Below are 13,787 nucleotides of genomic sequence, written 5' to 3'. Positions count from 1 at the left end.
CGCCATTTTTTACGCTTTGGTTTCCTAATAGCATTCTGAAAAAGGAGAGAGAAATGAAATTGGCTCGACAAGGCTGCCAAACACACAGACGTTTCATTGTATATAAACACATTTTTTGTTTCGCAATATTTTTTCATTGTTCATTGGAATCTATGTAATGTTCAACCCATACGATAGATTTATGTTATAAAATTTTTCATCAAAATAATAACATGTATGCTGGCAACCCGGTACAGTTTGCTCATATACGAGAGAGTACAAGAGAAATACGATGCGCAAAGGGAATTGAGCGAGCCACGTGGTCGATTTAAAACTCAACACGCGACCCTCTGTCCTCAGACCTTAAGTCCTAGAATATGAAATGACTCGAGTCCAGCACTGAAATCACACTTCGTAATGCATTAATATTAGATTAAATGTAAATAAATCAAAACTACTTTCAATCAATTTTAATGATTACTGAAAAAAGTTATTATAATGCTCTATGACAGTTGGTTCCAACCAGATCAGGTCCTGGGTTGGGGCAGCAGGGACTATGTCTAGGATGTGGTGGGGTTTGGCAGTGGGCTCTGCTAATCCTCTATAAAAAGCTGCATGTATCCGCAAGCAAGTCCTACTAAAGCGATCGTGTGCCGCTCAAAGTGCACAAGCCCAGCGGGAGTGCCGACTCGGCACGTTAGGACTAACGCCAGTGAGGTCCTAACTATGGGCATACTGGCTACCATACCATCCATGGATACGATACGGTAGATCGGAATATATAGAGAAGCTTGGGCTGACAGCTGCGGTATTCTGCTCCTTCAGTAAAGCAGGGTGGAACCGGCTTGAAATGGCGAGTAGGCTAATGTCGCATCTGCCTTCCGTCCCATAAAACCGTGGAAGGCCTTATGGCACACCGTCTCACTTTCAGCCACCTGGTTGGGATGACTGGGTGGAAATAGGTTCAGATACCTTTTTCCTGATTTGCGCTGATCCGGCTGAGCGTAAAGCCAACCCTCGCATGGCCTCACTGCACCACATAGGTAACCATGGGATCATGATAGCGACTACTTTCGGCTGGGTTTGACGGTAGCCATAAGGGGGACCCATAAAAAATGAGTTTTACAACATCGGCATCGAGCAAGGAGATGAACCCTTTCGCAACAGGGGGTTTGAGGAGGTCTTCATCCAGAACGGGTGCGAGAAAGGAGAGCGAAGCGGTAGCTGAGGGGACGAGCGACAGCAATGCCCCTGTCAAACCAGTGGACCAGCCTGAGTCCTGGGAGCAAGTGAATGAAGTAGTCAAGCCGAGTATGACGCGATTATCGAATTCACGCAGGAGAAATCCAACATCAGCAAGGAGCAGAAGGTGAACTTGCTGAAGCTACGTAAGGGCGTGAACGTAGCTAGAAGGGACCAAGAGGCGTTCATAGTGCGGCTAGAGGGTGGCGGAAAATCGGAGAAGTGTTCTCAAACAGAGCCCTTCACCTTCGATACCGATAAAAAGCAGGATGCGGTCGACTATGCGCTCCGGCTCACGATTGAGCGGAATAAACAGCGCCGGAATTGCGCCAGGGATTCTCCAGGTAGTAAACGCCTAACTCCCAAGGCCAAAAGGAGTAAAGACGATGGCGGAAATGATGGGACGAAGGAACGTGGCGAAGGGCTCAACCCAAACCTCGGCACTCGACCCCCGGATCCGAGTCATGAAAGCGAACCCGGCGAGAATCAACCTGAGCAACCATGGCTGAAGGTCGCCAAGAAGAAAAGGGTCCAAAAAGATGCTGGACTCATTCTCGGGAGGAGGGCTAGGGACAAAGGCGAGGCGTTGTTGGTTAAGGCCGACAAAGAAAAGTACGCCTGGCGAATGAGGAGTTGCTCACTGCTGCGAGATCGCTCGATACAAAGAAAGCCCCGGGGTCAGACAAAACCGGACATGTTCAAGGAGGTCATACAGAGATGTCTGGATGAGCGTATGTTCCCAGACATTTGGAAAAGGCAGAGGTTGGTACTTTTACCGAAACCTGGGAAACCCCCAGGGGACCTATCGGCGTATAGACCAATATGTCTGATCGACACCGTGGGGAAACTCCTTGAGAAAATCATCTTCAACAGGCTATCCTCCTTCATAGAGGAGGCAGGAGGACTGTCCAGCCAGCAGTACGGGTTTCGCAGAGGCAGGTCGACGGCGGACGCCATAACATCGGTGGTAACCACGGCGGAGGTAGCTATCCAGCGCAAACGACGAGGAATCCGCACTGTGCGGTAGTAACGCTAGACGTTAAGAACGCTTCCAATAGTGCTTGTTGGGCAGACATTGCTGATTCCCTACTTCGACTGGGAGTACCGGAAGGGCTGTACAAGATTCTGGAAAGCTACATCCAGAACCGTGTATTGCTCTACGAGACCGAGGAAGGCACACGTAGCACTTCAATCACGGCTGGAGTACCACAGGGATCTATCTTAGGCCCGATCCTGTGGAATATAATGTACGATGTAGTACTGAGGTTGAGGCTCCCTCCGGCTGTCAAGATAGTCGGGTTCGCGGACGACGTCACACTGACAGTCTACGGCGAATCCATCGAAGAAGTCGAACTGAGTGCATCACGCACTGCAGTTTCGATCCTCAGGTACGGCAGCCCGGTATGGGCGTCGGCACTAAATGTGGAACGCAACGCACAGATGCGCATAGACTGATGTGTCTTCTCGTGATCAGTGCATACCGCACTGTATCGAGGGATGCGGCCTGCGTGGTTGCAAGTATGATGCCTATCGGTCTGATAGTGAAGGAAGACGCGGAGTGCTACAGCATGCGAGGAGACAGGAACGCCCGTAGGGCCTCCAAAGCCGCTTCTCTACGCAGATGGCAACAAGAGTGGGGCAGCTCTACCAAGGGTAGGTGGACACATCGGCTCATACCTAGGGTGTCGAGTTGGTTAGATAGACCTCACGGAGAAGTGAACTTCGGCCTGATGCAATTCCTCACAGGCCACGGGTGCTTCAGGTGGTACCTCCACAGGTTCGGCCACGCGACATCCCCTGTATGTCCTGGCTGCCCAGACGAGATCGAGACGGCAGAACACGTCTTGTTCGCATGTTCCCGTTTCGCGGCTCAAAGGAGTGAGTTACTGGAGGCATGCGGCATTGACACCACACCGGAGAACCTGATCCAGAGAATGTGCCACTGCGTAGAGAACTGGAACGCAGTGTCGACCGCGGCATCCCAAATTGCGGCCATATTGCAGCGAAAATGGAGTGCGGAGCAACAGGTAGCCGCGACCGTTAGTCGCGTGCAACCGTAGTAAGCTCAAGAGGGATCAGCGAATAAACGTCGGTCCGGGAGAACCTCCTTCGCCGGGAAGCTCTTCGTCGGAGTAGTCTAGATCCTTCGTCGGAGACTAGACGAGTAGTACGTAAAACTGTTAGGCTCGTCGGGGCGCCAGTGAACCGGAAGCTATCCTCCAGCCGGAATCACTGAGTCGATTCAGGCATCCTCTCGGTCGGGCGTTGACGGGTATCGAAAGCATCGGTTTCGGGAGAGCCTCCTTCGTCGGGGAACTCTCCGTCGGTGCAGGCTAGATCCTTCGGCGGAGACTAGTCGAGTAGTTCCGCGACGTAGCATCAGTTTTGGGTCGTCGAGGCGCCAGTTAACCGGAAGTTACTCTCCAACCGGCATCACTGGACCGATCTCGTCATTCAACTGGTCGATCCCTCGAGAGCAGGATGCTGATCCCCATTCTGCTTAAATCTGGGGAGGGTGCTGTGAGCATCAATAGCCTTCCACTGCTAATATAATAATACCTAGCGGTGGTGCCGGGGAGGTAGGGTTGGAGATCCAAGGTGTTTTAGTGGGTAGTTCCAATCAACAGTTGGGTAGTCCTATGGAGAGTCCCACACTCCGTGCGTAAATGCATTTCACCTTGCAAAAAAAATATATCTGGTCAAAGCAGCGCAATTTTGTATAGCGTGCAGGGTTGCTTTTAAATCATTTATAACCTTTTTAAAAATTGAAAAGGTTACCAAAGAAAGTTTTTGATTTTACTCAAGTTTGGAAAAAAAACATCTCGACAGAATCTTCTAGTGATGTTTTTGAAAACATAAATATTATGAGGAAGGCATCATCACACCACTAGGTGGAATAAAAAAGGTTTTTTTTACTACTCGTTGCTGTACTTGCATCTGTACTTTATGTATTTATGGCTGTACTTTCTACACCTGTTCCTGTATTTTTGCACCGGTTCCTGTAGTTTCTGTTCTTTTTTTTTTCATAAATACGTTTATTTCATAGGCAATATACATAAGTTTTTCTTCGCCGTGGCATCTACAATACATAGTACTTTAAACCTAATACATTTCGAATATCCTATTAGTATGTTGGTATTCATTAGTTAATCTAAACACTGTTTTTATCAAGCGAGTTGCTATTATAAATTACATTAAATGAAATACATTTATTTTGTACATGATCTTATAACTATTTCAGGTTTGTTTGTAACAGTTCATCACTTTTATTTAATATAAGATAGCTGGCTATTGGTTGAACTCATGGAAGAGAAAACAATCTAACATAAAATAAAATTTAAATTGGAACTCCAATGGACTTAATGAAATAATAAAGAAGTTTCATGTAAGGAACGTCACGACAAGCAAGAATGTCGCGAACTGGGACATTGGATAGTCTACCTTGGGTACGCAAGGAATTTATTAGTTGAGATCTGACATCACGATACTCCACGCATGTCCAAACAACATGGTCAATATCGCGGTAACCTTCGCCACAAGCACAATGATTAGTCTCGGAAAGTCCAATTCGAAGGAGATGTGCATCTAACGTGTAGTGATTGGACATGAGTCTGGACATCACACGAATGAAATCTCTACTCACATCCAATCCCCTGAACCATGCCTTTGTCGATATTTTAGGAATAATTGAGTGCATCCACCGACGCAGATCATCTTTATCCCAAGAAGCTTGCCAGCTGGCAAGTGTTCTTTGGCGAGACGCGCTATAGAATTCATTGAAAGCAATTGGTCTCTCATAAATTTCACCCTCAATAGCACCACGTTTGGCTAAAATATCGGCTCTTTCATTGCCTGGAATGGAGCAATGAGCCGGGACCCAAACTATTGTGATTTGATAATTATTATTCAATATGACGTTCAGGCACTGTTTTATTTTGCCCAAGAAAAAAGGTTCATTTTTGCCAGCAGCCTTTGAGCGAATGGCTTCAATTGCACTCAGACTATCTGTGAAAAGAAAATAATGGTTTGGAGATAATGTGACGATTATACTCAAACTATAATGAACTGCTGCTAACTCTGCTATATAAACAGATGCAGGTTCTTGAAGCCTAAAGGAGACCGAAACATTATTGTTGAACATACCAAACCCTGTCGCTTCTTCAATTCGCGATCCGTCCGTGTAAAACATTTTCTCAGAGTCGATATGCCTGAACTTACTTGTAAATATTTTTGGGATTTCCAACGAGCGTAGGTGTTCCGGAATTCCACGCACTTCGCGCTGCATGGATGTGTCGAAAAATAAAGTTGAGTCAGGGACATTTAGGAGGCTGACACGGATAGGAATATATCTTGAAGGGTTGATTTCCTGTGACATATGGTTAAAATATACAGTCATGAATCTTGTTTGAGATTGAAGCTCAACTAGCCTTTCGAAGTTATTAATAACTAGGGGATTCAGTACCTCGCATCTTATTAGCAGTCGCGACGAAAGCTCCCAAAAACGATCCTTCAATGGAAGAACTCCCGCCAGAACTTCAAGACTCATTGTATGTGTCGAATGCATGCAGCCTAAAGCAATTCGCAAACAACGATATTGAATTCGCTCTAATTTGATAATATGAGAGTTTGCAGCGGAACGAAAGCAAACGCATCCATATTCCATCACTGAAAGTATCGTTGTCTGATACAATTTTATTAGATCTTCCGGATGAGCACCCCACCAAGATCCGGTTATTGTTCGAAGAAAATTTACTCTTTGTTGGCATTTTGTTATCAGAAACCTAATGTGTCCTCCCCACGTGCATTTGGAATCAAACCACACCCCGAGGTATTTGAAAGTCAAAACCTGTTGGATCATTCTTCCCATCATATGAAGCTGAAGCTGCGCGGGATCATGCTTTCTTGAAAAGACGACCAGCTCTGTTTTCTCCGCAGAGAATTCGATACCCAGATGGACAGCCCAAACGGACAAGTTATCTAAGGTATCTTGCAATGGTTTTTGCAGATCAATAGCTTTGGGTCCAGTAACTGAAACTACGCCATCATCTGCCAATTGTCTTAGTGTACATGGGGATACTAGACAGCTGTCAATGTCATTCACGTAAAAATTATAGAGGAGCGGACTGAGGCAAGAGCCTTGCGGTAGACCCATGTAGCTAATTCTGAATGTTACCAAATCGCCATGTGAAAAATGCATGCGTTTCTCTGACAAAAGGTTGTGCAAATAATTATTTATAACCGCTGGGAGTCCATGTTGGTGAAGCTTGTCTGAAAGAACATCAATGGAAACTGAATTAAATGCTCCTTTAATGTCTAAAAATACAGATGCCATTTGTTGCTTTTGAGCGAAGGCAATTTGGATGTCAGACGAAAGTAATGCAAGGCAATCATTCGTCCCTTTATTTCTACGGAAGCCAAACTGAGTATCTGACAACAAACCGTTCGTCTCGACCCAAGTGTCGAGACGTCGTAGAATAATTTTTTCGAACAATTTTCTGATGCAGGACAACATCGCGATGGGTCTATATGAGTTGTGATTGGAAGCTGGTTTCCCCGGCTTTTGAATGGCGATAACTTTCACTTGCCTCCAGTCAGGTGGAACAATATTTTGCTCAAGAAGCTTGTTGAACAATTCCAACAAACGTCTTTTTGCGAGGTCGGGCAGATTCTTCACCAAGTTGAATTTAATTCTGTCCAACCCAGGAGCGTTATTGTTACAAGACATGAGTGCTATGGAAAATTCCATCATTGAAAAGGCTATCAATGGAACCATTATTTGAAAAAGATTCCCTAATAATGTTATGCGTAGGAACAGAATCTGGACAAACTTTCCTCGCAAAATCAAATATCCATCGGTTCGAGTATTCCTCACTCTCATTTCCTACGTTACGATTCCTCATTCGTCTGGCCGTATTCCACAGAGTGCTCATTGAGGTTTCTCTTGACAAACCTTCGACAAAATGTCTCCAATAGCTACATTTCTTGGCCCGAAGTATGCTCTTGTACTTGGTTTCTAAAGTCAAGAATTTTTCAAAATTCTGAGGAGTTCCTCCTCCTCGTTTTAAAAACGTCTTGAAGGCATTTTGTTTCGCGTGCTTAGCATCTGAGCACTCTTTGTCCCACCAAGGGTTTGGAGGCCTTCTGTTAGACGATGTACCAAGAAATCGTTTGGTTTGGGCTTGTTCTGCGGCCTCCAGAATCGCACAAACGAGGAAGTCATATTCTTCAAGTGGGGGGAGCTCTTCCATTGAAGTTAAGGCACTTGAAATATTACTTTGGTATTTAATCCAGTCAATATTTTTTGTCAAATCATATGGAATATTAACTGAATTAGCAATGCCTTTGTTACTGCTAATTGAGATGATGATTGGTAAATGATCGCTACCGTGTAAATCAGGAAATACTTTCCAGGTGCAATCTAGTCGAATTGAAGTCGAGCAAAGAGATAAATCTAATGCACTTGGACGTGCAGGAGGTCTTGGGATCCGTGTCATGCTACCCATATTTAGTACCGTCATGCTAAAATTGTCGCAAATATTATATATTAAGGATGATCTGCTATCATTGTAAACGGAACCCCACATCATTCCGTGCGAATTGAAATCTCCTAAAATCAAACGTGGAGCAGGAAGGGCTTCGACAATTTCATTAAGCTGTCGTTGTCCAACTTGAGCTCTTGGAGGAATATATACTGAAGCAATGCAAATGTCCTTTCCTTTAATGTTTATTTGACAAGCAACAACTTCTATACTAGAAGTCGAAGGAATATTTAATCTATAAAAGGAATAACATTTCTTAATTCCTAAAAGCACTCCACCATACGGAGAGTCTCTATCGAGACGTATAATGTTAAAGTCATTAAAATTTAAGGCTATGTTTGATGTAAGCCATGTTTCGCACAAAGTAAATACATCACATTTTTGACTATGCAACAAAACTTTAAATGAATCAAGTTTTGGCATGATGCTTCGACAATTCCACTGCAGGACAGTGATTGAATCATTTGCGGCGGATGATAAATTATCCATCAAATGATACAAAACCTGAAAGAACTGGCCATTGAGCTGATAACTGTTTCAAAAAAGTTCTAGCTATTGGAAGGAATGCCGTTATGATAGTCTTTAGAGGTTCAGAAATATTGAATGCTGCGAAAATCCATTCTACAATTTCCGAAAACTTAAGTAATCCTGTTGGTGAATGTGAAACGGAGCCCACTGGATTATTGTCTTTTCTTGAGCTAGTTTCTGGATTGGTTTGTGAATTTGACAAACCAGGAGGCACAGTTTTTGGTTTTAAATTTGGCTTTTTAGCTTTAACACGGGGATCTTTTTTTGAAGATGTAATTTTAGGTGTCTTTTTAGGTATTTTGTGGTTTGTTAATCTCCTCTTAACAGACCCTTGAGGAGTGACAAACGAGGTATCTTCACTATTTCCGTCGGAGTCAGATTCCTCTGGCTCCATAAGATTTGAAAAACCGTTTTCGGTTTCCAAGGGGGAGACATGTATGACCGTTTTAAGCATTTCTGCATATGTGCGCTTAGACCGTGCTTTTAAAGAAAGCTTCATTTTGTCTTTACGCAACTTAAATGCAGCGCATACTGAAAGATCATCATGAGGTCTCTCCCCACAATAAACACATTTTTCAACATTTTTATCGCAAAGATTATCCTTATGAGGCCCTTGACATTTGATACATTTGGACTTATTATAGTTTCTGTTCTTGTTCTTGTACATTTTGTACTTGTTTTGGAATTGTATGTACCTATTCCTGCACTTTCTGTACATGGTTCTATTTCTTCTGTACCAGTTCCTACGCTTACTGTTCCTGTTTCAGTACTCTGTACATGTTTCTGTACCATTTGTACTTTCTATGTCTTTTCCCACACTCTCTGCACTTTTTCCAGTATTTTCTGTACTTGTTTCTCTCATTTAAGTACTTGTTCCTGTCCATTTTGCACTTGTTCAGTTTAGAGTGTCACAGTGACGTCAGCTGCTTGTTTGGAAGGCACATTTTTAACAGTATTCTTTCAAACGATCTGTCTGTCTGTCAAATACAATGTAAAACATTTCGGATTAAATGTTTGTAGTTGTTACCAACAATACGGATGAGATGTAACTGTAGATGTCTCGGTGAACTTCCTATCGTTCAAAAGTTAACTTTGAATGGAAATTATTTCGAACACTCACAATATCAGAATAATCAAATGGCCTATGTAAAAGTCGGTTTCAGAAGAGCGTGGTCATGAGCAGTATTGTCTTTCATATTCCATCAAAATGAATCAACTCGTATTTGTGTTTTATTCGAATTCAGCTTTTTTTTTCAAAATGGGTACCACGTACGCTTCTCTCTTCCAAGTAGTTGTTTGGTGCTCGCATATTAAAGGTCTCAAAATGACTCAAGCATAATACATGCAAAAGGAGAAACAGTTTGTGAGCAAGTGGATGAATTTTTTTTTGAAGAGGTGGAAAATTGTACGAAACTGTTCATAGCCACTCAAACGCAAAAAAGCCGACGTTGAGAGAAAGATATGCCCAAAAACGTTTCGAATGGATTGATATAATATGGATCGTGTCTGGGCCAATTGAAAACGTTTGGGCTCAAATGACTTGCAATTTGAAACAGTTGAATTTTAGCCTAAGAAAAACCAAAAAAAAAATCTTCGAATTTAACTGGAATTACTCTATAAAGTTGAGAACTTAACAGTTTTGAATTAGCTGATGATAATTTGACTTTGCTACTTGCACATCTCAATCTTGTTGCCTCTGAATAAAATTTCAGCGCATTGTGATAGCAATAATTTCATCCATCGTGAAGATAGGGATTCACATTTCAGGATATTTAAGAAAACCTCGAATCTTAAAATAATCTGCCCATACTTAATTAAGCATGTGGTGTGCACATGGATCAAGTAGGCTTGGTAAAATTTGCACACAAAACAACTCGCTTGGAGCCAAAACGATTTCATTAATAATCTAGTATTCATATTTTGCTCTCCAACTGGCAGTCATTGCATAACTCGATACACGATAAACAATCTTCAAATATATCGCATGCATTAAGTGGAAAATTTCCAATTTCATATAAAACAAATTTCTAGATTTTCTCCACTTTCTAGATGGATTTTGCTTGTTATTAAGGGCGGAGGCCAGTGTGTTTTAGGGCGTTTTAGAGGGCTATTTTCACGCTTCAAATCTGATTTTCTCAGCAACGGTGACGAATATAAAAAACCCAACTGACAATCTCTTAGAAAATTAGTTTAGAATATTCTGCGAAAATTTTCTTAATGATTCATTGACTTTGTCGGTCGGGGAAGTCTTTTTCCTGAAGGAAGAATTGCATAGCTGAAAACGGCAACTTTTAACTTGTCCATTGAATTTCTCGCCTTCAAAAGCATGGATCAAAAATCTATCCAGACAGTGTCTAGATAATTTAATCTAGATGCGATTTGTGCATAAAACATATACGTTGTCGTGATAAAAATAAAGTGAAGGTTATTTTTGTGAAGGTAAGTCGATTTCTATGGCAGCGCCATTTTAGTTCCCTGGTAACGTAACGAAACATGAGAGAAAAATAAAATCGGCTCAAAAGGCTGCCAAACAAGCGGTAGCTTTCTTGGATTTTATGTGATGTAGTCAAACTTGTAACCGAAAATATCAAAACTTTCTTGGCAACCCGGTCACATCGAGAGTCATTTTGCACATTTGCGAGAGAAATGTAATACACTCAAATAAAAATTCACGTTCGATTCACTTGAAAAATCATGTAAAATGGTTTCAAATGTCAAATTGACGAAAATGAATGTTGTACGAACATCCCCTAAAATGAATGAAGTCATCACATAAGGTTTACGTGAATTGACCAAACGTCTACGTGAATCTACGTGAATTCCCAGTGTGAAAAACTCGATTTGGAAAATAACCTTAAAGTGTAAGTAGTGTAAATATTTGCAAGAAATGTTATTTAATTACAATTTTTTACTATATCAACCGGACCGTTCCAGTATGAAAGTTTCCATGTGTTAGACTAGACCGAGTGCCTGCGTGAGTGCGGAAGTGTGTCCGCTCCTGTCGAATGCTTCAAATAGGCCGTTGGTCCACCGAAAAACGAGTTCAAAATCGGTATGAAGCTAGAGACACTGGACCCATATATCGCGACCTCAACATCTCGACTTCGGCTTCGGTTGGATGGCATTGACAACAAAAACGATTTCTGGAGGCTTGTCGATTTGAGATCCCACGACGTTATTAGTTGCTTTATGTTTTCAGAAATTTTAATTCTATGCTAATTTTCTGAAATAAATGGTTTATTTTTCATTTAATAGATTTATATAAAAATCTTAACTTCAACTAATATACAAAAAAAGTAATTCTCTGGTATTTAAATTTCATGTGAAGTGATAGGTAAATGTGATTATGCATTAAACAGCTTTCAAATGCCGGGGGTTATGACGAGCTTGGTAAAACATTACGTCACGGAAGTTTTATTTTAACTACTAAAGTATGCGTTCTTTATTACAATTTTCGGCTTTTATACGTGACATAGTCTTCGAAAATTTTCGAGAAAAAGTGCAAGAGAACGCTTACGCTACTCTTACGAAATGAAATAAAAAATTTCCTAATACTGCGATTATCCAATCAAAATACGTCAATTGTAGTCGTAACGAAAATAATCTTTTAGAAGAGAACAATTTTATATTTATTAAATCATCTTTAAAAATTCGACAATTTCAACATGTTATCAGTCTTCGGTTGAAAAGCACATTTATTTCTCAGAGATAACCGGGTCGATTTCAACTAGCTTAGATTCAAATAAAAGGTTCCCAATTTTACATATTGATTATATTTAAACGTAAATTAACCGTGAGAATGCTCTTTTCAACGTGCGTGTCTCGTTTACTCACAGCCGATCAAAAACAAAAACGTGTAGATGATTCAGAGCACTGTTTGGCCATGTTTACAAATGATAAATCAGATGTTTTTCGTCGGTATGTGATAAGGGATGAAACATGGATCCCTAAAAAAAATTAGCGAATACTACATTGCGTTATTAGATCAATTTTCGGCAAGAAAAGTATTTCTCTTAGTTTATTACACGACTTATTCAGTGATATGTTGCATGTTTCCACACTTAAAAATATGTCAGAATGTCTTAGAACACGTAAATTCACCGGATTTTTGACACCAATACGTCTTACTTTACTATGGGGTACCTTTAAAAAATCTACCTGGGAGAGTGTTAATTTTTGAATCGTGAATATCTTATGTTGTATCTAACGTACTAACATAACTTTTGCTGCATGCCATCGGAAATATGATCATCATTTTATGATAAAACTATTAGCTATAGCTACTATAACAACAAATAGTTAAAAATAAAAGTTTTCTAGAATGTTCAGTTGCTTTGCGTTCGAGTTAAATGCATCAAAGTGTTCAGGAGAAAACTCCACAATTCAACCTTTCTAAAGGCTATAAATGTTAACAGAAGAGCTATAAAAATATTCGAATTGGTTCAAGATAGGGGATGCAAGGTAAGCCAGTAATGATAACTGAAATATCAATTACAAAATAAACATAAACAAATTGTTTCCTTTTTCGGTTATCATTTTTAACACTTTGGAACACATCTCAATACATTTCAAACAGTCGATTATCGATTTAAACTTGCTGGTGATAGTCGAAAACACAAATGAGCCACCTCCACCCTCTATTTATAATCCTGACCGGAAAAAGGTTTGGCTATCGAGTTGATGTTCATGGCTATTCATTCGAACATGCTCACTACCAACAGTGAAGAAAATGAAGCAGGACTACTTGGCACTTGAAACTGAGCAAGCAAAACTTCAAGTGACTAGGTACGGTTATTCAATTGACGATGGATTCTGGGAGCTTCATTTGAGTATTATAACAAAAGTCAAATGAATGAGTAGGGCTATGTCAACAGTCAATGGACATAAATTTCTCTTTCATCAATATTCGATTGAAATAATGTTTTGCCGCACTGCTCAGGAGTCCTGAAAAGGACTATTTTCGTGAATGTTGAGTTCAATGAAGTGTCATTGGAATTCATATTGTTGAGATCTACGATGAAGTAACATAATTTCCAATCGATTGGCCATTAGTTCATGAAAATGCTTGGACGAATAGCCGAAAGGATGGATGTAGATGTGGATTAATGAAGACACTTTTGTAGCTCAGACCCGATCGTTACTGGTAAAACAGAAATAGCTGTAATTTTATTACTATTACAGCGCCAAAGCAGATGTTTGTTTTATGACATACAATTTAACTCGGATGGGCAGAACACTTTTGCAACTAGTTGTAGCGCGATTTACACTGAAGAGAATGTATTTTAAGATTAGGTGGATTTTTTTGATTTACCTTTATAATACTTTCGATGTGGAATTTACGAAATGGTACGCAGATCAGTTAAGTGAAGAAAGACGTATTTTTACGTCAAAAAGACCGGATGTCACAGCTCTTATGGATTGCATATGTCGAACGTGTCGAGACTTCCTCTTAAAAAACTTCCAATAATAGATCCAAATTATGTAAGCGAATAGCAAGTT

The 13,787-nt window shown here is 40.9% G+C and overlaps 1 protein-coding gene across 1 annotated transcript in view; it reads left to right on the top strand.

Moving 5' to 3' along the window:
* Positions 1-13,787, top strand: part of LOC131432940 (small ribosomal subunit protein uS12m) — a 108,750-nt gene that overhangs the window by 81,646 nt on the left and 13,317 nt on the right. The window lies entirely within an intron of this gene.

Source organism: Malaya genurostris, chromosome 2, assembly GCF_030247185.1.
Source record: "Malaya genurostris strain Urasoe2022 chromosome 2, Malgen_1.1, whole genome shotgun sequence".
In the NCBI taxonomy this organism is placed as follows: Eukaryota; Metazoa; Arthropoda; class Insecta; order Diptera; family Culicidae; genus Malaya; species Malaya genurostris.
The sequence above is the reverse complement of the archived record's forward strand: the minus strand, read 5'-3'. Positions and strand labels throughout refer to the sequence as shown.